The sequence below is a fragment of the Peromyscus leucopus genome, chromosome 7, assembly GCF_004664715.2.
Source record: "Peromyscus leucopus breed LL Stock chromosome 7, UCI_PerLeu_2.1, whole genome shotgun sequence".
Classification (NCBI taxonomy): domain Eukaryota; kingdom Metazoa; phylum Chordata; class Mammalia; order Rodentia; family Cricetidae; genus Peromyscus; species Peromyscus leucopus.
The window spans coordinates 8241738-8266232 of record NC_051069.1 but is presented as its reverse complement, the minus strand read 5'-3'; the positions used below and the strand labels follow the sequence as shown (position 1 = coordinate 8266232).

General features: G+C 50.3%; 1 protein-coding gene across 1 annotated transcript in view; it reads left to right on the top strand.

The window, feature by feature from the left end:
* Megf11 (multiple EGF like domains 11) overlaps nucleotides 1–24495 on the top strand; it is a 326646-nt gene that overhangs the window by 154132 nt on the left and 148019 nt on the right.

Sequence of the window (24495 nt, the reverse complement as noted above, 5' to 3'; positions counted from 1 at the left end):
TACCAGTGGCCCACGGTTCTGACATGCAAAGGGGTGGTGGCGTATGCAAGTTCATTCCTGTGTCCGGTGGAGATGACTTTGGATGTCAGGAAGACGCCAGACACAGTTCGTGTGTGACAGGGTTGGCTGTAGCGGGATGGGGAGATGGTTCATGGGGTCTTGAGGATTGTAAATGTAGAGAGTTGTGGGGTCATTTGTACAGTTTTCTTTTGATGACCCACCTCTATATATGATCTTTGAGGACTGAGATGAACTTGAGGTGATGTGTGTGCCTGTGCACATACCCAGGTGATCATTAGGCCTGGTCCTCGACTTGGTTGGTTCAGAGACTCAGTTTCACGGGTGCCCATGGGTGTACAAGGGGCTGGTACATGAGGTTGGCAGCTACCAGGATATCTCTGTGTCCCCAGTAGTAGGAGAAGGGGATACCCCTAGGGGCAGGACACTGTTCCTGTATCTCCATGCATAGAGAATGCCCATTTCTCAGAGAAACCTGACTGGTAAGGAGTCAGGTACACCTGTGGATGACCCAGTGACCCACAGCCACGTGAGATGTTATCTTTATTGTGGCGCTCGTCCCCTAGAGGAGGGATAGATCAGGCAAAGCTTAGGAAACTCGCTGCCAAGAGCACAGCTGGAGATGAATCCTCCTCCACCTCCTCTCCCTCTGATAGTCTCAGATGACCCCCTTCCACAGGTGCGTCCTGTAACCCATCAATAACTGTTGAATGCTGTGGTCCTGCTGGCTTTTTCAGAGGCTTTGACTGGCCCTGGAGCCCCATTTTCTTCCTGCTTTGAGCTGGGATAGACCTTCTTCATGGTGACCTGAGTGAAACCATACCTAGGCCAAGCCATTAGAGGCCTGAGTCCCACTGTTTTCAAGCCTTGGGGAGCCACCCCTGTGTCCTCTGTCCTGTAGAGGCTGGGATGTTGTAACACCTTAGGGAGAGGCTTGCTGGGTTTTGACACACATTAGCCTGACAGTGTGTATGCCCTCTCCAGCCCTCTGCTGGGTCCGGCAAACCTAGCTGTGGTCTTTTGATAGGCAGATTTGATACATGGTACCTATGTCTTTGTCTAGCCAGGGCATGAGAAAATGCCAGCCAAAGGAACACATGGGATGAGTGGTTTTTGCGTAAAGTCTCGGGGACTCTCCTGGCTTGGTGGAGGGGTCCATATCTGCTTGGAGCTTCCCAGAGCCCCTCTGTAATGTGTGGGGAACCTCTAAATAGCTTCACAGCCTCCTTTTCCTACCCACTCCACTGCCTTAAAGAAAGGCTGTGGCTGAGAAGGAGGGCCAGACAAGGAAGAGTGCCCCTGAAGGATGTGTGTGTTAGTGTTAAAACAGTTTTCTGTGGACCTGAAGTCCAGGAAGCACAATGGGAGAAACGTCCGAGGGCATGACCCCCGTCCGTGTTTAGTTTAGTGTGATTTTGCTGACAGAGGATCTTCGGGGAAGAAACATCTGACTGGAGTGGGTGACCCTTCTGGGTGACCTTGCTAGCTGCTGCTGCCACCTCTTCCCAAGAATGGGGGTGGCCCGTGAAGGAGGGGATGAGGCCTCAATCTCTCTCCGGCTGTGCGCTTAGCACAGCTGGCTCGGAGCTGTGTAGACAGGTGGGTCTGGGGGCCTTTCAGACACTATCTTTGTCTTGTCTGATCTGCCCTCTGGTGGCCTTTGAGGAATGGACTTCGACAGTGTGTTGAGCAGGTCTTGCACCACAGTGAGTTTACCAAACACCAGGGTTACTTCATAGAATAACATGAGGCTGATTCAACCTCTGTCTCATCACACTTGGGGGCTGGTCAAACCTACAGCTTGCCCCCTACCCCCTAAATCCTCCTGATAAGCTGAGAGCCACCATCTCTGGTTCAAAGGACCTTGCTCTCTGGGATCTACTCAAAGGCATATACTACTGGAGCCAAAGAAAGTCCTAGAAGACTGGTTCTGTGTGAGTCGGATTTATTATCGCCGTGACCAAACCAGATAGAAACCATCTGAGAGGGGACGGATTTATTTTAGCTCACTGTTTCAGAGAGTTCAACCCATGGTTGCTTGGCTAAACATCATGGCGTGTGTGGAAGAGATTCTTTACCTCATGACTGACAAATAGGGAGGAAGGAAAGAGGGAGTTGAGAGGAATAGACCAAGGACAAGAGACCCGCCAAGGACTCTCTCCCTGTCACCCTACTTCCTCCAACTAGTCTCCACTTCCTAAAGACACTGTGGGCCACCAGCTGGGAGAGGAGCCCCTCAACACATGACGTTGTGGGCCATGTTCTGTGCAGTCCTTGGTAGGCGGCTCCAGCTTCATTTCGAGAGAAAACAGTGTTAGATTAAGGGAATTCATAGAGTCTCACTTCAGAGCATCGGAAGTCTAAATGCCTGGCTGGGAGCTTTCCCATCTTTGAATCCTTCTAGAGATAGGACACTCACTACTTCCTGTGGAAGCTCATTTTGGCTGCTGGGAAATCTTCCCTTCTCCCCAGTGGAAATATTTCTCTGGTTCCCACTGGTTGGTTCTTGCTCACAGTGAAGACGAAGCAGGCTGATGGATTGCCGTGATCTTTTTCTTGGCATATCTGAAATTTCTCCCAAGGAACCCACTGGACAAGGCCACAGGCTGTGGATGTGGAGTGAGCCGCCCCAGATCAGAGGATGATAGCCATTGAGGCTGCATGGAAGAAACAGGGGTTCCTCCCACAGCTCAGCCCTTCGGGTATTACAGGACGGCCACTGATCTCCTCCCCTTTTCTTCTTTGAAATGTGTCATGTCTTCTGGGACATCATTTGGGCTGCCTCCCCATCTGTCTTTTTCCTGTAGCCTGTGGCCTTGATTTCCCTTAAATTATCATGCCTACATCCAAGCACATAACGGCAGGCTCGCTCTGACCAGTGTTGAGAGAGAACAGTGTTGTTCCTATCACCGCCGCCATCAGTTGAACTTGACCATGCATTGGACACTGTCTTGCTCTTACTTCATCTTCACAGCATCCCTATGCTGAGAAATGATTAGGCTTGATTTACAGATGGAAAAGACAGCACAGAGAGCCGTGTGGAGAAATGCTCATAGACACAGCTCACCGGTAAACGGTGAGACCAGGACGGAGCCAAAACCTCGGGTTCCAAATCTGAACTCTGCAGGTGCATTTACCCATATGGGCATGCGTAGAGGCCAGAGGTCAGCAGAGCGTCTCTTCATCTATCACTATCCCTTATTTTTTGAGGCAGGGTCTCTCACTGAACCTGAAGCTCACTAAGTAGGCTGGGCTGCCTGGCCAGTGAGCCCCAGGGAGTCGTCCTCTCTCTGCCTCATCCCTGCCAGTGCTAGGGCTTAAATGTGGCCACACCTGTTTTGTTTTGTTTTTTAAAGATTTATTTGCTTATTATGTATACAGTGTTCTGTCTGCATGCATGCCTGCATGCCAGGAGAAGGCATCAGATCTCATTATTCATGGTTGTAAACCACCATGTAGTTATTGGGAATTGTACGCAGGACCTCTCAAGAACAGCCAGTGCTCTTGACCTCTGAGTCATCTCTCCAGCCCCGCCCCTTTTCATGTGGGTGCTGGAACTCAAAACTCAGATAGAGTCTCGGGCTTGCTCAGCAAGCTCTTTTGCCTTGTGAACCTTCTTCCCAGCCATAGACCTGAACTCTTAATGATTGTAGTCTTCCTTCCGGGTGTTCAGTCCTTGTTAATACAGTCTTGGGCTGAAATAGGTTTTCCTTTTTTGAATTATGTGTATGTGGGGGTGAGGAGGATGTGCACGTGACTGCAGGTGTTGATGGAGCCCAGAGGCACTGAGTCTCCTGGAGCTGGAGTCACAGGCAGCTGTGAGCTGCATAAGGTAGGTGTTAGGAACTGAGCTCAGGTCCTTGGGAAGAGCAGCGAATGTTCATAACCAATGGGCTGTCTTTCTAGCCCCTGAAACAGGTTTTCAGTGTGAGAACATAGTTGCTCTCAGGAGAAGGAAGAATGTGTTTATAAGATTTGATTCTGAGACACCATTGTAGGAAAACACAACTTAGGATCAGATGTGATCTAAGCATCAGGCCTGCTTGTGTTGCTGGACACCCACCCTCTGCTCTGCATGGCCTGGGGAGGAGTGTCTCTCCAGGTACAGTATGTATCCCTAGAGATCTCAGGTTGGGTCTGTACATAGGATGGGAAAGCCTCAGATTGGCTTCAGGAGGAAACAGCAGGCTTACTTGGTTTGGATTTTTTTCCCCATTGTTTTTAAATTATACCTGTTCACATTAAAAAGAAAAAGCTTAGGCCTTTAATCCCAGAACTCGGGAGGCAGAGCCAGGCAGATCTCTGTGAGTTCGAGGCCAGCCTGGTCTACAGAGTGAGACCCAGGACAGGCACCAAAACTACACAGAGAAAATCTGTCTGTAGCTAGAGTTTTCCTGCCTTGCCCACGGTCAGGACAAATCTTTGTCACCCGCCAGTCCCATAACCTCTCAGACCCAACCAAGCAAAACACAGAGACTTACATTACTTACAAACCACTGCGGCTGGCAGTGTCTCTCTACCTCAGCCTTCTGCTTCCCAGAATTCTCCTCTCTCCTTGTCCCACCTACTTCCTGCCTGGCCACTGGCCAATCAGTGTTTTATTTATTGACCAATCAGAGCAATTTGACACACAGACCATCCCACAGCACCTGTCTCGGAAAAAAAAAAAGAAAGAAAGAAAGAAACAAACAAACAAACAAAAAAAAAAAAAAGAAAAGAAAAAGAAAAAAGAAAAAGTTTACCAACAGCATAGATTCCAGGTCACAGCCCAGCTCACCTCTACCTTTGGATGGTAGGAACCCTGGCATTTCTCTGACATTTGTATACAGCACTGGACCTGGATCCCACATGTGAGTGCTAGCCAGAAACACACTCCTTTAATTCAGCCCTAAGTTGTACACTCATGTCCTTGTCAATAAGCATTAATCTCTTTTAAATTTTTAATGGCCGTCTAGACTTTCATTCTGTGGTTTACTGCGTGTATTTCACCAGGCCTGGCGGGTAGACATTTAGGTTGTTTCTGATCCTTTCCTTTCACCGGATCCTTTGGGCCTGTTCACCATAGAACTTGGAGTTTTTCACAGTTTAGAAAGTACAAGATGGGGCTGGGCTTGGGACTCAGTCTGCAGGGTGCTTGCCTGGCACTTACTACTGTGTGTTCATCCCCGGCACTGTGTGAACTGGGCATGTTGGTGAAAAACTGCGACCCCAGCACTCCAGAGACAGAGACGAGAGGATCCAGAGTTCAACATCATATTTGGCTGCATAGTGAGTTTGAGGCCAGCCTGCAACACATGAGACTATCTCAAAAAAAAAAAAAAAAATCAGTAACAACTAAAGACCCTTTTGATTTGCGATTGGTTGACTCTTTAGCACCACAGATGCAGAGGGCTGGATGTACCCCAAAGCCAACATATGCCCAAGACTCCTTTGACCTGTGGTTGATGGAAACTCTAGAATTCAGAGCATGGGCAGAGGAACCTGACCACCACAGGGGGAATGTTGCACTGAGCCCGAGTTTGACTCTCTGGCCTCCCACGGCCAGTGTGTACTGTGTGTTCTTTGAAGCCTACCCAGGGCAGCTGAATTGCACACAGACACTTCTCTGTTCTACAGTGTGTGTGTGTGTGTGTGTGTGTGTGTGTGTGTGTGTGTGTGTGTGTGTGTAGCCAATGAGATGGTTCAGTGGGTAAGGGTGTTCACTGCAAGCTTGATAACCTGAGTCTGATCCCCAGAATCCACATGGTGGAAGGAGAGAACCACCCCTGACATGTTATCTTCTGACTACCATATGCCTGCATGTGTGCATGTACGCCACACACATTCACACACACACACACACACACACACACACACACTCACATACACTGAATAAAATATAAAATTTAAGTGTGTATGTAAACTACATGAGGCAGTGCATGCCTTTAATACTGGCACTAGGGGGTGGAAGCAAAAGGATCAGGAATTCAAGGCCATCCTAAATACCTGGTGAGTTCAAAGGCAGTCTGAGACTTGGAAGGAAGGAAGGAAGGAAGGAAGGAAGGAAGGAAGGAAGGAAGGAAGGAAGGAAGGAAGGAAGCAAACAAGCAAGAAAGCAAACAAGCACTTGGCAAGTCCATCATGTGCGATGTATGCCCCCTGGATCTGGGCAACCCCCTGGATGAAACATCACTGTTTCTAAAGTGACCAATGGTTGATCACATCCAGTGACATAAAGACAGTCATGACCACAAGTCACTGTCCTGCAGATTTCCCCTCTATGTGAATTTTGGCACAGACCTTCCAAGAATATTTTGGAGACTTTTTCCAAAATCATGGGATTATATATATGTGAAGAAGGGCCTGGGGTCCTGGATGAAAATGTCGGAACAATTCTTCTTGCACCTGTCTCTCCCTCCTCCCCTTAGCAGCCCAATTTCTTCTAGGGATAAATTCCCGGAAGTGGCAGGGAAGGATGTAAATATCCGTCATCTGGTACCTGCCCCTGCCCTGCCTTTTGCAGCTGCCAAGGGATTGAAGGATTAATCATTCTGACAGCCTTCCAGGAGACAAATTTGGCTCCGAGGTGGGGATGGGGACTCTCTATGCTTCTACAGCCTTAGACCCCCACTGACTAATTTCTCTAAGGGCCATCACTGATTCCTTTCTGCTCTGTAAAGGAAGGAGGTAGACAGCCCAGTTCTACGGATTGTCTGAGCTCTTCAACTAAGCAATGTGGGGAAATGGAGTGACCATGTGCTTGGCCATAAACCTGCGTCCCATATAATAATAAAGCGTGAGTGGATGGGACGTCAGTTTATACTGGATAAGGACGACAGAGTGGCCCTTATTAAATTGCGCAAGGCTCACAAGTGGAGATAAAAGGGGAAAGAAGTTTTCCTATATTGAATATCTTGCTTTTTAAAGTAATTAGGAATATTAAAGCGCTGACAATGATTGAGATAGAAACATTATTCATAACTTTTATTTCCGTGCTGGGCAATGATCCAGTATATTTCATTTATGAGGTTTGAGCTGTAAGGAGAAGGACGTGAGCCAATTCCTAAATTAAATATGCCCTGTTAACTTTTATAAATGATGCCCAAGAATTAACTTGGAAGTTTAAGCTTTCATTGTATTATTTAATTATTGCCTTTCCTAGGCCCCATGTCTCTGTTCCCATGGTGCTTTGCAGTTTGGGTTGTTAGACAGCAGAATGGGATTTGGGGTTCGGTCTTAGGGACCCCAGAAGAGGTGGATGGGGTCAGTGTGAAAGAGGCTGTCATCCTGGAGTGGTCCCAGCATCTTAACTTGCCCGGAGCTCCCCTTCTGTTTGCATGGAAAACATGTGGTAATAACTGCCCAGCAGTGGCCCACTGCCTCGCAAGCTCCTCCCTGCTCCGGGATCCTGGGCTCTCGGCGGCAGGACTACCCAGCAGCCCTGAGGAGTGACTGCAGCAGGGCCCAACTCCGCCAAGTCCAGTGTGTTGCCTTGAATGATGATGGCGGCCAACGTGGCTCTAGGTTCATTTTGCAAATGGAAATAAAACACTGAGCTGGGGGTGTAGTTCAGTTGGCCGGATGCATGGCTAGCATGGATGGGATTCTGGGTTTATCCCCAGCACTGCAGTAAGCCAGGCTGGTGGTACGTGTGTTATCCCAACACTCAGGTGGTACAGGCAGGAGGAGCAGGAGTTCAAAGTCCTCCTCTAACATAATGAGTTCCATGTGGGATATATGAGACGCTATTTCAAACATAATTGTAACTAAAATTATAAAAGGAAAGGAAAGAAAACCCCTACCAGCTCCAACCTATGCCCATGCTCCTGAGCTAGCTGGGGGCCTGCCTGGCCGCACAGCTTCTCAAACTGTCCTTGAACAAACTGTGGTTAAAATATGCTTGGCATAAGATTTACTGTGGTAACCAGTTTTGTAGACAGTTTTGTGACATCAGTTCAGTCACGTGGTTGTACACTCATCAACACTACCCACCTCCACGACTTCTCCTCTTCCTCAGCTGAAACTCTGATGCCATCAAACCCCAACTCACAACCCCTAGCAGCACCCATTCTCCATTTTCTTTTTTTGGGGGGCTGGGGGTGGGGATTGAGACAGGGCCTCACTATTGAGGTTGGTCTTCAGCTCTGCCTCCGAGGGCTGGGATTAAAGGTGTCTGCCACCACATCCAACTCCATTCTCTTTTCTCTCCGACTCTGACTACCCTGTCCTTCATTTTAGTGGGGATACATAGTATTGAACTTTTTGCAGCTGGCATGTTTCATGGCACCATAAAAATACGCGTGTCAAAGGTCACTATAGTCAGAATAAAGTGGAACCATCTGATGGGGGACAATGCTTTCAAATCTAGTAAGTGACTAGTGTCAGAATATATAAAGAATTCCTATGGGACAGAAAAGTCTAGTCTATCTGGCTTTAAAGTAGGCAAAGGTTGGGAACAGAGCACAGTGGTAAGAGTACTTGCCTAGCGTGTGTGAGGCCCTAGGTTCAAATTCCAGCATGGCAAAAGAGAGGAGAAAAATACAACAGAAAGAAAAGACAACGGTCTTGAACAGATATCTAGACATCACTCAAGGTAATAGAGAAGAGGCTAACAGGTACGTTAGTGCAGAGAAGAGCCCACCGTTACAAACGCATAGCAAAGCTCAGTGTGATGTCGTCTCACCACTGGAATAGCCCGTTGTCCAAACACAAAACTAAAACCACCCCCAGGAGGGCTGGGGCGGAGCTCAGCTGGCAGTGTGCTTGCCTAGTCTGCCGAACCCTGGGTTTGACCCTCAGCATGCGTCAGCTGGGCGCAGTGGAACACCGCTGTAATTCTATGACACAGGATGCGGAGGCAGCAAGATCAGGAGTTCAAGGTCATCTTTTGGTGGCATAGTGAGCTTGAGGCTAACCACCAGGCATCCAGAGGGGGGCATGGCCCTAAGAGGTTAGTGGAGAAGCTGGAGAAAGGGAAGAAAGCCCAAGAGCGTCCGGACTGAGATCTCCCAGGTTGATGACTATTAGCAAGGATGCTTCAGCTATGCGTTAGGGCTTGATGCCCCTTCTGACCCTGAATCTGGAGGATTCTTGTCGGCCTTCAGCACAGTCTGTGCTTTCACTGTGTCCCTGCAGCACACCGGCACAGGCAAGGGGAGGGATGGTAAGCATCGTGGCCCCTGGAATAGGCCCTGAACTGTCATGAGCAAGAGAACCCTCTTCTGGCTCCTCCTCTGCCTGGGTGGCCCTGGCCAAGTCCTTCTCCCTCTAGAGGGTGAGGCATGGGGTGCCTCAGTGTTTTCATCTGTAAATGAGACTCTAGAGTTGTGTGATGCTGCTTCGGAGGAATCAAATCCCAGCACCAGCTTGATGGCCACGGTGGTAGGGAGGAGGAGGCCTTCCTGCTGACCCTTGGGGGAGTCTCCTTGGCCTTGTCCATGAAGACATAGCCCTCCTGTGCTTCTTGCTTCTCTCTTCATTCTCAACCTGACAGGAGTCGGGAGGTGTGGGGACCCTGGAGGTCTCCTCTTGACACTTTCTAGGCCCTCTCAGGCAAGGCTGGGCTCTTGATGGCCCAGGTATAGGCTGGTTCTCCCCACAAACCCAAGCAGGGTCCGGAGGGTCCAGGGCCACTGGGCGGCCAAGTCTCTCTCCTGGACTGTTTCTCGCTACACTGAGCTGCTGTGTTCTCAAGGATAGAGCAACTTTAGATGAATGTGTTTCAGGACAATCACCCCCTGCGGCCGCTCACTTGGCTCTGCCTCGCTTATAGCCCCTTGCAGATCCAGCCTGGGTTGTCTTCTGCCAGCATCTGCTGGGCCCGGGGGCTTCCCCAGGATGGTGGGTCCTGTGTCAGCCCTCCACGCTGAGGCAGCACTGTGACAGGAACAGAAGGGAGCTGTGGATGGCAGCAAGTGCTTTGTCAAGGTCTGTGAGCAGGAGAAGCTGAGGGCCCCCCGGAATTATAATACGGAACATCAACACCCCAGCCTGGCCACAGCTCAGCCGCTCCACGAGCCCCTCTCACAGTTTCATCCATGTGATGCATAATTGCTGAGCTCCTGCCAGGGGCCAGTGGAGCCAGGGGGTTCAGGGATGGTATCACTATTGAGGAGGAGGGTGTGGCTCCTCAGAGAACCTGAGTGGAAGCCTGAACTACCAGCATAGAGCCAACAACACGAAAGACAGGGGAAGAAAAACTCTGGCTCTGTGTGTGTGTGCGTGCACACTTTCACAGGTATATATGTACACGTGTATGTACTTGCCTGCGTGAGCACATGTGTGGAGACTAGAAGCATCTTCCTTGATCTTTCTCTACCTTATATATCGATGCAAGGTCTCACACTTGAACCCAGACCTTACCTGTTCATCCGGTCTAGCTAGCCAGCTTGCCTAAGGTTCCCACCTCTGACTCCTGAGCACTGAGATTACAGGTGGTCTGCTAACGTTTATGTGGGTGCTGGAGATGTGGCTCTGGTCTTCGCGTTTGTTCAGTAAGCATTTTGCCCACTGAGCGATCTCCCCAGCCGAGACTCTGGCTTTTATGGGAAGGGAACCCCCATGTTTGAGAAAGCCGTCATGAGAAGCAGAGGGAGGCAGAAGCCAAGTGTACACCCTGCTCCCCATTTTAGAAGCAGACTCTTCTTTAGAAGCATGTCCAGAGGAGATAAGCAGTGGCCTGGAGTCCCCCAGCCAAGGGTTGTCAGAGCTCTGAATCTGTTTTGGGGGTTTTCAAAATAGAGTATCGCTGTGTAGCCCAGGCTGGCCTCAAACTCACAGTCCTGCACCCTCAGCCTCTAGCTGTGATCACAGGGTGCTGTGATCGCCATCTTCCTGACACTTTGCACACGGATGTCGGTGAAAGGGACGGGAAGGTTGGTATTGGAGAGGAGGCTGAAGAAGCCCCCAAGGGTGCTGAGAGCTGACCCAGCCCTGTCCTGAGTCCCTGGCGACAGGCGCGCCAGAGGAAGGGCAGCAAAGAGGTGGGTTTTTAGCCTCTCTGCCCATCTCCCCTCCTGGAAGAGCCTTCCCGCAGCCCCAACCTCTCTCTTTTGGGGATACCCAGGCCCAGCGGCAGTGCTCAGGAAGCCCTTGAGGACATGTGATTGGTTCCTTACACAGTCACCTTCCCCTGTGGGTGGCTCTCTGGAGAGGTGAGAAGTGAGAGGAAGAAGATGGCGGTTGTCCTGTTTCCTGCCAGATGATGGGGCAGGTGGGGACGGCTCACAGACCTCAGGATGTAGGACAAAAGACTCCCATCCCTCCTCTGTCTCGGGACCAGGTTGTGGTACTGGGTGACGCATACCAGGAAGGAAGGGAGCCCTTCCCAGAGCCCACTGCTTCCCACGAAGAACTGCCAGGCTTAGCCTGTGCCAGCCCCACCAGGTCCTGAGAAGGCAGACTGTCGGCAGAGGGTTGTGCCAGGCCACTGTTCCCCGCTCACCAGGAGAAGCTTCTTAGGTTTCCCTCACACCTTTGCTTCCTCTCAAATCAGAAAGATGTGGAATCAGTCATGTCATGGGTCATATCCTGAAAGCTGGCTTTACGTACCTGATTGTACCAGAAACTGGGCAACCCAGAGTTCATCCACGTGAGTTGCCTGTTGGCGGGAGTATTGGTGATAAAAAGAGGGGGGTGTATTCCACTCGACTCAGCTCTGGCCATCTGCTCCCCGAGACAAAATTAATAAACGACACACAGGGAGCCTTGAGAACTGGGGAGGGGGAGGGGGAGGGGAGTCTGCCTCAGATGTGACAAATGCAGAGCAGAGTGGCAGGAGCCTAGCTGGCGTAGTCACGAGGGGCTGGCAGCCCGTGCCCACGTCCCTCCTGGGCTCCTCGGGGGTTCGTAAAGGACACAGTTCTCCCCCGTACACATGAATGCACGGCTGTGCTTCCAGAGTGGTGTGGGAAGTGAAGTACTCAGGGGAAGGAATCACGAAGCAACTGAGCTGGGTGCCTGCCAGGTGGATCCACCAGGGGGGAGGAAAAGAGAAGCGCGGCCTCTCTGCCAAGAGGGCTGCGGTGGAGGGTGGCGCTGCGATGGAGTAAATGCAGCCCTGGGTGTGTGCGGCTGGAGCTGGGTACGAACACAGCCCGCCTCCACAGCTAGTGAGTGCGGACCAGGACCTGTGCGCTGTGGGGAAGGATGCTGAGGTCCAGGGCTCTCAGCTGCTCTGCAGGGGTGAGGTGTGTTTCTGCTGCAGGAGCAGGCTTTGCGTGGGGCGGAGACTGCACCGGGTTCCTCTCCTGTGTAGCCCGCCGTCCTAACTCTACTCAAAACTTACTTCCTGTACAGTCTCATAACCCCTCGCCACTGCCCTCCCCATTGTGACCTCTGGGCACACGGCTGGCTGGTGGCAGAGCAGGGTTAGAGCTAATCTCTGTAGACAGCACTCAGAATCTCAGTTGGTACTTCTTTCCAGGCTCTCTCCTCTCTCTAGTCCCTCCTACACTTGGGAAATGAGGGGTCTGTGAAAACAGGACAGGGGCCATGTCACTTCCTGCTCCCTATGGCCTGTAACAAGTGCAGAGCTCTTCCACAGGCCTCCAGGCTCCCTCAGGACTCCCACCTGGTCACCACCGTGCTTCCCCTCATTCTCACCAATACTGGCTTCTTTGTTGCTATGATAAAATACCAGCAAAAACAACGTAAGAAAGGAAGTGCCGGGCAGTGGTGGCACACACCTTTAATCTCAGCACTCGAGAGGCAGAGCCAGGTGGATCTCTGTGAGTTCAAGGCCAGCCTGGTCTACAGAGGGAGATCCGGGACAGGCACCAAAACTACAGAGAAACCCTGTCTCAAAAAAAAAAAAAAAAAAAAAGAAAAGAAAAGAAAAGAAAGAAAGAAAGAAAGAAAGAAAGAAAGAAAGAAAGAAAGAAAGAAAGAAAGAAAGAAAGAAAGAAAGAAAGAAAAGAAAGGAAAGGTTTGGCCAGGCATGGTGGCACATGCCTTGGAGGCAGAGGCAGGTGAATCTCTGAATTCGAGGCCAGCCTGGTCTACAGAGTGAGTTCCAGGACAGCCAGGGTCATGGAGAAAGACCCTATCTAAAAAACAAACAAACAAGCAAAACGAATAGTAAGAATAAAGAAAGTATTTATTCTGACTCGTAATTTATCACGGTAGGGAAGGCATGATGGGAAATGATGGCGATGGCTGCTCACACTGCATCCACAGTCAGGAAGCAGAGTGATGAATGCTGGGGCTCAGCTTGCTCTCTCCTCTCCAGTCATTCTGGGGCCCTTGTCCATGGAGTGGTTCCACCACAGTTAGGGTAGGACCACCCCCCATCCCCCCCATGAGCCTTCTCTAGAAATAGAAAGTTATCTCCTAGGTGTCTCTATTGATAGATCCTGTCAACTTAATGATTAATATTTGCTGCCGTACACACCATCTCATTACTCCTCTCTTTCTCATCTCCCCTTGATCCATTGGCCTGTGGCCAGTTCTGAAGCCAGAGTGGCGTCCACCGTGCCCATAGCCGGCATGGTCCTCAGTACCCTGATGCTCACTGTTGAATTGTATGGTTCACTCTCCCTCACCTGCTGCCTTGAGACCTCCTCCACAGCAGGGCTGACATCTAACTTGTCCCTGTAACACCGAGTTACCCATGCTGCCTGGCACATACAGACCCTCTGTGAAGTGAGATCCAGTGGGCTTGCTCTTCCATCTGATCCCACCCTCTACCCCTCTGGGATAACACTGTGGTGGTGATGCTAGGGCTGGGGGAGAGGGTCTGGCTCTGTAGGAGGCTTCAATAAGAAAACAAGCAAGCAAGCAAACCAAGGTTTGTTACTTGATCTTCCAGAGTTTTCCTGCCAAGTTTCTTAAAGGCTATGCCATGAGGCTGGACTCACATGGGTCCTTCAGAGGAAGCTGGTCAAACTAGTAGCTAGAGAGAAAGGAAAGACACCAGGAAGGAGAGACCCAGAGCCACAGGAAAGATACAATCTGAGGTTTCAGTGCTCAAGATGGGACAGAGTGCCAAGGCACTAGGGAGGCCTGGGAGCCGGGCCAATGTGCCAGGCCAGGCCAGACGGTGTGCTGCTCTCACACCAAGGCCCAAGAGCTTGAATGTGACTCAGCGGGCAGGGGCAGTTCCCGAGGGTGCATTTTGCATCAGTTGAGTCTGCCTTGCCTCCTGGTGGGACACACCCAACTCTTTCTTCTTCCAAGGCACCTGGGATCAATTCTGAACCTGGGTATGGGGAAGAAGAGAGGCTGCTGAGTACCGTAGCCCTAGCCAGTCCTTCCAGGCCAGCTGGGCCATGTCCTCTCCCCCCTGTGCCTGACTAGAGGTGACCAAGGAACATACGGTAGCTCTCTTGGCATTGGGTAGGTAGCAGCTTGGATGGGGGAGCCATCATGATTAAGAGTTGATGAGTGGACCTGGAAAGGCCCAGTGGGCACATGTTAACCTGATACCTCCTACCTTCCTGCTGGGCCAGGGAAGGAGACTGGATGGCAGTGATTGACAGACACCTAGGGACAGCCCTGCTGCCCCCACTCCAGCATCTCTTGCCCCCAGCTGGCCTCTTGTCCTCAGCCCTGCCTCCACCTTCTAACACCTTGTGAGAACCCTAGGCAGACCAGTCACCACCTAACAGTGCTGTACTCGTGGAGGCTGGGCAGAACTGGAGAATCCGTCACCCCCTAATAAGGGAAGCCCATTCTGAGAGTCTGGGTAATAGGCCTCAAATTGAATAATTAATAAAGTTATAAAAATATGTCTGCTTTATGGCCAGAATAACTCAGCCTCAATCAGAAGCAATTATTTCTTATAGTTATACCACTTGGAATTTTTCACAAATGTCTTCATGAACAGAGCTATAGCAGCAAGACAGGATTCCAGGTTTGATTGCCTGCTTGAGAAGTCTGCTGAAACCAGCTCTAGTCAACTAGGGCTTTTTTCAGTCAAGATGCATCCATCTTTCTATCCATCTGCCCAATCACCTCACCTGTCAGTTCAGCTAAACATCCCCCTGTCCACTATGTATCAGAGTATCCATCCATCCATTATTCTATTTACTCATCTGTCAATCTCTTCATTCATTTTCCTTGTATGTGAACATCTTTCTGTCTACCCATCCATCCACAAATCCATCCCTCTACCTACCCACCTATCCTCCCACCCATTCACTCATTCATCCACCTACCTACCCACTCATCCATCCACTCACCCAACCATCCATCCATCATCCATCTATCATCCATCCATCCACCCATTATCCATCCATCTACCCACCCATCCATCCACCCATCATCCATCTATCCATCATCCATCCATCATCCATCCATCCATCATCCATCCACCCATCATCCATCTATCCATCATCCATCCATCCATCCATCCATCCATCCATCCATCCATCCATCCACATTTAATAGACATCTCTTGAGTACCTTCTATGTGTGAAACATTGTGCTATGTTCTGGGTATAAGGACCCCACTCAAAACTGTCAGAGGTGTATACCTGGTTCCATCCTGAGCCCAACTTTCAGGAGGACCCAAGATGAGACACTCTTTTGACCATCAGTGAAACATGAAAAGTCAGTGTGACACTGAGCTCCCAAGGATGATCAGAGTCAAGAGGCTCAGGGCTACTTGCTGGGGACTCACACTTGCTTTTTAGGATACTGGACCTAAGTGATTCTGAGCAAAGCTTCTCATACTTTCTAAAAGTCCTGTAGGCAATCCTTTCCTTAAACCCACTTTTTTTTTTTTGCAAGGAAAATACCTCCTTTCTGGTTTCCTTGCCTAAACGGGGTATCTTTTCCTCTTCTTTAAGTTTTATTACATTTATTTGTCTGTGCATGTGTGTGAGTGTAAGTATGTGGGCACATGTGCCACAGCGCAGCCGTGGAGGTTAGGGGACAACTTGTGGGGGTTGGGTCTTTCCTTCTGCCATATGGGTGGTTAGGGAATCTTCCTTAGTAAGGTAGGTACCAACTCCTGGAAGTTGGCCTCTGACCTTCACACGTACACCATGGCAAGTTCTCTTTCTCTCTCTCTCTCTCTCTCTCTCTCTCTCTCTCTCTCTCTCTCTCTCTCTCTCTCTCTCTCTCTCTCTCTCTGTACACACACACACACACACAAATAAATAAATAAGTGAAAAAAGTTGTAGTTCTAGAAAGGATGAAGTGGTGAGAGTGTGAATCTGGCAATATAATTTAGGGAGCAATTGGTAATTTTAAGCAAAGATAGCAAAAAATACCCACCCCACAGTACCAGGTATTGCAAACCCCTTCCTACCACAGTCTAGATTAATAAACAATTCCATAGTGTGTCCCAGCACACACATATACACCCACTGATATTTTTAAATCTCTTCTAATTAATTTTTTAAAGTGATAGCTTTGACCTATTGTATTGATTTCATGACTTTCCTCTGGGTTCCCACCCACAGTTTGCTCCAGGGACGTCTCTGGCATGCAGAGCCCTGAATCATCATTGGTAATGGGGAAAAGCCGCTCACAACACAGAGGTCCCTTAAGAGGGAAATGGATAAATTGTAATATATTCCCACAAAGGAATCTCCACAGCAGTTAAAATGAATGAAGTTGTGCTCTGTCTGTCTGCCTGGATGAATCTCAAATATATCACAGTGGGTAGAGAAAAAGCCAGGTGCAGAGGGCTACATACATAACATCCAGTATCACTTACGCAAGTTTAAAAAGTGTACAAAATAATGAATGTGTTATTTATGGGCATATGCATATGTTGTAAGTGTGTAAAAACAGACGTGGAAATAATGAACAAGTCAGGCATGGGTTCCCTGGGGTGGGAGTGGATGGATAGGGAGAGATCCAGAATGAGCACATCCGGCTGTGTGATGTTTTACATCTGAAATAACAGCAGTAGCAGAAAGGGGAATGTTCAGATTGGTTTGGGTGGACATAGTGTTCTATTTATTTTCTCTAAACTTCACCAAAACATTCTTATGCAAAAAGGGGGTCATTGCCACCTATTTTGGGGGCACCCAAGCACATATGGACCAGTGGGGTGGGGAGAAATGTGTTAATTTTTGCTCAGCCTCAGGTGTTTATTTGGTTTAGTTCAGCAAGAGCTGATTGAGTACCTGTTACGGGCTGATTGGCAGGAAGGTGGGGGCACTGTCACAACTTTGGGACTCAAAAAGGGCACAGCTGCCCACCCATCAGTACCATCAAAAGCAGATGGACAGGCTGGGGAGCTGTCAGTCAGTCAAGTGCTTGCCACACAAGCACAAGGCCCTGACTGAGTTCGGCTTCCCAGTACCCACGTGACAAGGTGGACGTGGTGGGGCACAGTTCTAATTCCAGCCCCAGTGGGCTAGAGACAGGAGGATCCTGGGACTCACTGGCCAGGCAGCCTAGCCTAATGGTGAGCCCTAGATCCCAGTGAGAGACTCTATCTGAAAAACAAGGTGGGCAACTTCTGAGGATGCCTCCTGAAGCTAACCCCTGACCTCCACATGCTTACCTGCACATGTGTACACACCCCTCACACAAATACCCCCTCCCCCGCCCCCCCCCAAAAAAAAAGACCGGGCGGTGGTGGCGCACGCCTTTAATCCCAGCACTTGGAGCAGAGGCAGGCGGATCTCTGTGAGTTCGAGGCCAGCCTGGGCTACCAAGTGAGTTCCAGGAAAGGCACAAAGCTACACAAGAGAAACCCTGTCTCGAAAAACCAAAACCAAAACAAACAAACAAAAAAAACCAAATACCCCCTCCCACATGCATGTGCACACTCAAACACACAAGTCAACATTCATGTTGCAAAGAAAAAGCCAAAATTCAGAATGTATGTCTCGTTGGAGAATTCTCTAGAGGAGGTGAGCACTAAGCTGGGCCTTGAAGGATAGAGAGACTTTGCTGAAGATTCTGGAAAGGAGATGAAGCTGGAGTTCCAGAGAGCCTTGGTTTGAATGGAGGAAAATGAAGTAGGCGTCCTGCCTCTCTAACATGAACGCAGAGGCTGGAAGAGTTCAAAACTCCCTGGACAGCAGCACCCAGGGTGAGATAATGGAGTGGAGAGGGGGGTCTCATTAATCATGGGCACTAAGAAGAGCTGGCTGCTCCAGGATGCAGGAAATTGGAGATAACTTGCCTGCCCAGGAAAGGCACAGCCTCTCGGGGCCAGCCCATTCCACGTCCATCCTCAGGCAGGAAGGAAGGGGGGCAAAGGCCTGCTCAAATCCCAGGCTGCAAATTTATTTGACCAGCTCCCAATAAATTCCTCATGCCAGAGGCCTGGCCATCCATCTCAGGTGGCAGAACAGACAGCGGTGGAGGTGGATAGCAGGGAAGCGTCGGTCTTAGATTGCTCGGGGACACGGCCACATGTCTTGCTAGGAGGCAAGCCCCTAAATCCTCCTCTGACTTGCTCCCCCCTAGTAAATCTGAATAGTTTAAAATAACTCCTTCCGACCTTGAGGCTGGTGCCAACTTTCTGCCATCCATCAGCCCTGGCCGGTTTCTTATTAAGGTTCTGCCGTTCCTTTGGAAAAGTCGCCACCTTAAATCAAGGGGCCGATAGGGCAAGGGAGAGACACAGGACCTGGAGACAGTGGGGTGACAGAAAGTCGGGAAGATGAGGTGCCAGTATGCTGCTGAGGTGAACCAGTCCACCTCTCGGGCCTCAAGGCTGATCCTCCAAAGTGAGCTGCCTCCAAGGTCTTCCACGTGGCTGCAGGGAGCAGGTTGAGGCTGAGCAACCTGCAGCCACAATGCACCATCCTTCAGTCGTCCAGCACTCACTACTTGGGACCACAGCTGCCAATTTGCACACTGTGACCCATACCTTTTTGTCTGTGTGTGCACATGTGAGTACAGGTACAGTTTGCATGTGTGCACATGTACATGCAGAGGCCAGAGGTCCATCTTGTTTATTTTTTTAGATTAAAAAATTATACTTGTGTATGTATGTGTCTGTGTATATGAGTGTGTGTGTGTGTGTGTGTGTGTGTGTGTGTGTGTGTGTGTGTGAGAGAGAGAGAGAGAGAGAGTGTGTGCCGAGTTTGGGCAGGTACCTGTGGAGGTCTGTCTCAGCTACTGTTCTATGATAAGTATACCATGCTAAGCTGTGATAAGATACCATGACCAGGACAACTTATAAAAGAAAGCATTGAATTGGGGGCTCATGGGTCCAGTGGGTAGTAGAGTCCATGATCATCGTGGTAGGCTGCATGGCAGAAACAGTGCTGGAGCAGTAGCTGAGAGCTTACATCTATGTGATCCATAAACATGAAGCAGAGAGAGAGAGAGGAGACAGGAATGGCGTGGGCTTTTGAAACCCCAGAGCCCAGTGACACACCTCCTCCAGCAAGGCCACACCCACCTCCGAATCCTTCCCAAACAATTCACCAACTGGGAACCAAGGCTTCGAACTTATTTATCAGTGGGAGCTGGTCTCATTCAAATCATCTCAAGGCCAGAAAAGGGCGTCGGATCACCTGAAACTGGAGTCACAGGTGGTTAAGCTACCTGACATGGGTGCTGGGAACTGATCCCAGATCCTACGGAAGAGCAGCATGTACTTTTAACCATGGAGCTATCTCCGAATCCTCCACCTCGTTTTTGTTTTTTGTTTTTGAGACAGGATCTCTCATTGGCTTAAAGCCTACCAAGAAGGCTAGTCTGACTGGCCAGTGAGCCTCAGGGATCCACCTGTCTCCACTCCCCAGCACTGCGATTACAAACATGAGCCACATATCCAGCTTTCTACGTGGACACTGGGCATTGAGCTCAGACTCTCGTGCTTGGACGGTGAGCACTGTACGGACTCAGCCTCCCAGCCCCGACACTCACTTATTTGTGAGTCTGTGTCCCGTTCTGTGTGCCCATGCTTTGTTACAGCGGTGAACAGATGAAGGCAGTGTGTGTTTCCATGGCTATTCCTTTCCGTGAGGAAAACGGGCGACTCTCTGCATGCTTATATACCAAAAGATGATCACTTTAGACAGTGAGCGTTGAGGGGACACTAACAGAGTGATGGGGTGGAGTGACTGAAGTGGGTGCAGGGTCTCCATGGGGAGGGGACACGAGTTGAGACTTGAAAGCCAGGAAGGAACCAGCCATGTGAAACCCTGGGGTGTCTGTATTGGATCCAACCTTAATTCTTGGTCACTTTTTGATTCAACAGAACAAAATTTATTTTACACACGGGACAGGTGCTAAGTTAGGGTCCGTGAGAACCCCTGAATAAACAAACACAGGCCTGCTCACCCAGGACACACAGTAGACGTCATCACGCCCTGTGTGTTAGTGACTGAGGCATCTTGCTAAAAGCTCAGAGAAGACACAGCTTCCTGCGCCCACAACCCAGAGCCTGGAGAAGCAGGGGCCTCAGGAGAACAGAGGACCAGATCTGGTTTGAGCTGTGTGTTCTGTGACCAGCACCAGCCTGGGCCCTATGGGGCTCATTTAGTCTGGCAGCTGACAGTCCTGGGTGACTGCATGCGTTCCATTAATTACCAAGACAAACCACGTTGTTTCTTGGAGTGCAGGAGCACAGATGACACACACTGCCTTGTCAGCAAAAGAAATCTGGGCCCAGCAAAGTGCAGCGGCACCAGCTTTCTGCTATCAACTACTGAACATGTGGCGTGGGCTCCTTCCGCGTAGCGGTTGCCGCTGCCGAGGAAATCACCACGGTGTCTCCTCTCTTCCACATTGTGTGTGTTTCAGCCCTGGGTAACAGAGCCTTGCAAGACATGGATCTCAGGAGTGACAGTTTCCCCAAAGCAACCTCTCTCTGGGGAGGGCACCCAGGCAGAGCTACAAAGGAGCAGGCCCGCTCCGCACACACACAAGTGCAATTTGATTAACAAAGACTAGCAGGGTAGACCACTCTGTGCTCCGTTCCAAACTTCTGATATCTGCTGTTGTTTGTTGTTTTCACTTTTCTGAGGGCCCGCCACCCAGCTTCCAAATAAATCACACATGGAGGCTTATTCTTAATTATGAATGCCTGGGCTTAGCTTGGCCTGTTTCTTTTCTTTTCTTTCCTTTTCTTTTCTTTTTTTTTAAAGATTTATTTATTTATTATGTATACAGCATGTATGACTACAGGCCAGAAGAGGGCATCAGATGTCATTACAGATGGTTGTGAGCCACCATGTGGTTGCTGGGAATTGAACTCAGGACCTCTGGAAGAGCAGCCAGTGCTCTTAACCACTGAGCCATCTCTCCAGCCCTTGTATATCTTTCTTTACTTCTTACTCCTTGCTGGTTGTGTAGCTGGGTGGCTGGCCCCTGATGGTCTCCTCCTCCTCTCACTCCTAGATCTCCTCTCCCAGAGTTCTCCTTCTATTTATTCTCTCTGCCTGCCAGCCCCACCCATCCTTTCTCCTGCCTCACTATTGACTGTTCAGCTCTTTATTAGACCATCAGGTGTTTTAGACAGGTACAGTAACACAGCCTCACAGAGTTCAACAAATGCAACACAAACAAAAATAACACCTTAAAATAATACCCCCAACAATCTACCACAGCCAAAGGGGCCAGGGGACAGTCCAGAAGTGACTTACAAGCAGATTGCTGCCTTCCCAGGCTGGCCCTGTGTACTGCTGAAGAGGTAACTCGCCCCAGGGAGACAGCAACAGTTCCTGCCCTCAGAGGGCATAGGACTAGATAGAAAAAAACAGGCAAACAAGGCCTGAAGATGTGGCAGGTGTTGTCCCATACCTGTGGGGCTGGGTGGCAGGGGACAGAGGGACAATTCCCTAGGGTGGCCCTATGATGGAGTTCCTCTCTCTTCCCGTACAGTGCTTAATGAGTAGAACGAGGTACAAGGGGACTAAGTGGTCACTAGGTTGTATCAGCCAAGGCTACAGATGAACGGGAGGAGGAGGAGGAGGGTGTGGGGAGGTTAAGCCAATGCACAGCTTTCCCTCAGCTCTGCTTTTCGTCCCCAATCCCAGTACTTTTGCTTTTGGCTCCTCCTTGACTACACTGACCTAGGGAGGGGATAGGTGTTATTAAGCGTTTATGCTGTGGCAGGTTCTGGGCTGGGCTCTTACACACACATTGATCTTGCTTAATCCTCCTGACAGCCTTGCAAATCCCCCTGATTGGACAGATGAGGGCACCGAGAGGTGACACCGCTGTCAGAATGTCACAGCGGCTAGCAGGAGCCGGGTTTAGCTTGCAAGAGCATTTGCCTAACCCATGAGTGTTTGCATTGAACTCTAGAGAAAGGTCGGACTTGGTGGGGGGGGGGTGCACACCTGGGATCCTGGCACTGAGGGGGGCTAAAGCAGGAGGATTGCCGTGAGTGTGAGAGCAGCCTGGGCAACATATTGTGACATAGATAATAGATATTTATTCAAAATAAAATATCAAAAACAAATAAAAATTAAATGCTACCCTATAAAGATACCCCCAGAAGTAGCATCTTAAAGTGGCCACGTTATAAACGCTGTGACATGTGCCTCACAGGGCTCTAGTAAGTGCTCTCTCTCTGGCACTGGGATTTTGACAGGTGCCACATACCCTGCTTTTCCATGGGTGCTGGGAATGAGGTCCCTGTGACTGCAGCAAGCCTGCTCCCACTGACTGAGCCAGCTCCCCAGCCCCAGTGCTCCTCATCCTCAGGCAAAGTGTCGTGTGTCGCGGCCCGCGCGGGGGCCCCCCCCCCCCCCCCCCCCCCCCCCCCCCCCCCCGTCTCTCAACAGGTTTTCTCTGTGTAGCCCTGGCTGTCCTAGAATTCACTCTGTAGACCAGGCTGGCCTCAGAGATCCACCTGCCTCGGTCTCCCGAGTGCTGGGATTAAAGGTGTGTGCCACCACTGCCCAGCTTAACGCCTCACCTCTTACGTCACAGCTATTGCTGCCTGTCGAGACCCTTGCCATCCAAATTCAGAACCTGGAAAAAATCAAAGTTTGGGGTCTGTCCTTGCTGGGACCCCCTTCCTTGCTGGCTTCTTTCCAAACGTGGGACCAAACAGACACGGGTGACGAGGGACATTCATTCGTATTTAGGCTCTTTAAGCAGTTGTCATTAACCTTGCATTGTACAAGTTTGGGAGCTGCTGATGAGAGGAGCTGGACCCGAGAGAGGCAGGACTGAGCTCTTGACTTCAGCACCCGCTCACCAGGCAGACTCCCTCCCGCTCCCACTGGCAGAGCCCCGGCCCAGCTCCTGCCCGTGCTTGAGCCGCTGTGCACCTTATCGGCAGGCCAGACTGTTCTCAGCCGGGGATGGCTTCAGAGGTGGCTGTGACTACACTGTCACAAATGGCCACAGTCGGGACACTGAGCGGCCACCCCAGCTGTGTGGTTTCGGCCAAGCCCCATCTCCTCTGTACCTCAAATGGGCATATTTAGAGTTCAACAGATTTCGTGATCTCTCTATGGAAAAGATACCCGCCCCCCTTCCCCAATCCCCGCCTTCCAGGGATCATTTGACAAGGTCGAAGGACGTTTTGCTTGTCCTGTCACAGTTGTGGAGACAGCAGAAGCCAGGCATGCTGCTCCTTAGAGTGGCGTGGTCCCGCCCCAGTGGCAAGAGGCCTCTGCAGAGGGCCCTGCAACTCCAAAACCTCTTACAGGTATTCATGGACACGGATGACAGGTGCCTACTGTGGGCCAGGCACTAAGTAGGGCAGAGTCCCTGCCCCCTCAAGGTTCATGGCTTGGAAAGAGAATGGGAACATTAAGAGTTAGTGTTGGAGGCCTGTGGGGTGACTCCATGGGTGGAGACAACTGCTTCCAGGCCCAGGACCCCTGGTCCTGCTCAATCCCCAGGACTCACATGATTGAAAGGGAAAACTGACCCCTGCAAGCTGCGCTTTCACAGAGACACACACATACACACACACACACACACACACACACACACACACACACACACACACACACACACACACACACACACACACACACACACACACACACACAGTCTTGATGTGGGCTGGGCTGGGGCTCAGCTGGTCGGGTGGTTTATCCAGCACACACGAAGCCCTGGGTTTGAGTCTCACACAAAGCCAGCACAATGACCTGTGACCCCAGGACTCAGAAGCCAGGAGGATTAGAAGTTCAAGATCTCGTTCAGCTGAGTAGCGAGTTTGAGGCCAGATTAGACCATGTGAGAGAGAGAAAGAGGAGAGACAGAGACATTGACGAACTACTAACCACATTCCACAGTCTCTCTATGAACTGCCACACCCGATCCTCAAAAACCCTAAGACACTAGCGCAATTACTCTGGGTTTATAGGGTAGGGAACTGAAATCCACCAAGACAGAGTGCCTCTCTTAGTCTCCAGCCTGTGAGTCGTAAGTAGTGGTGTTGGTGGTTTGTTTGTTTTTTTTTATAGCAAAGTCCCTCCTCCTAACTAGGCTCCCCACTCCCACCCCCTTAAGACTAGTCCCCACCAGCCCACCAGCTACCCCCGAAGAGATGCCATTTAGAAGTTGAGGCTCTTTGGTCTCTTTATCATGCAAACTGTTTAGCGAATTGGAAAGGGACCTCATGACTATAAACCAACCGGTAATGACCTGACAGGCAAAGGGGGCCAG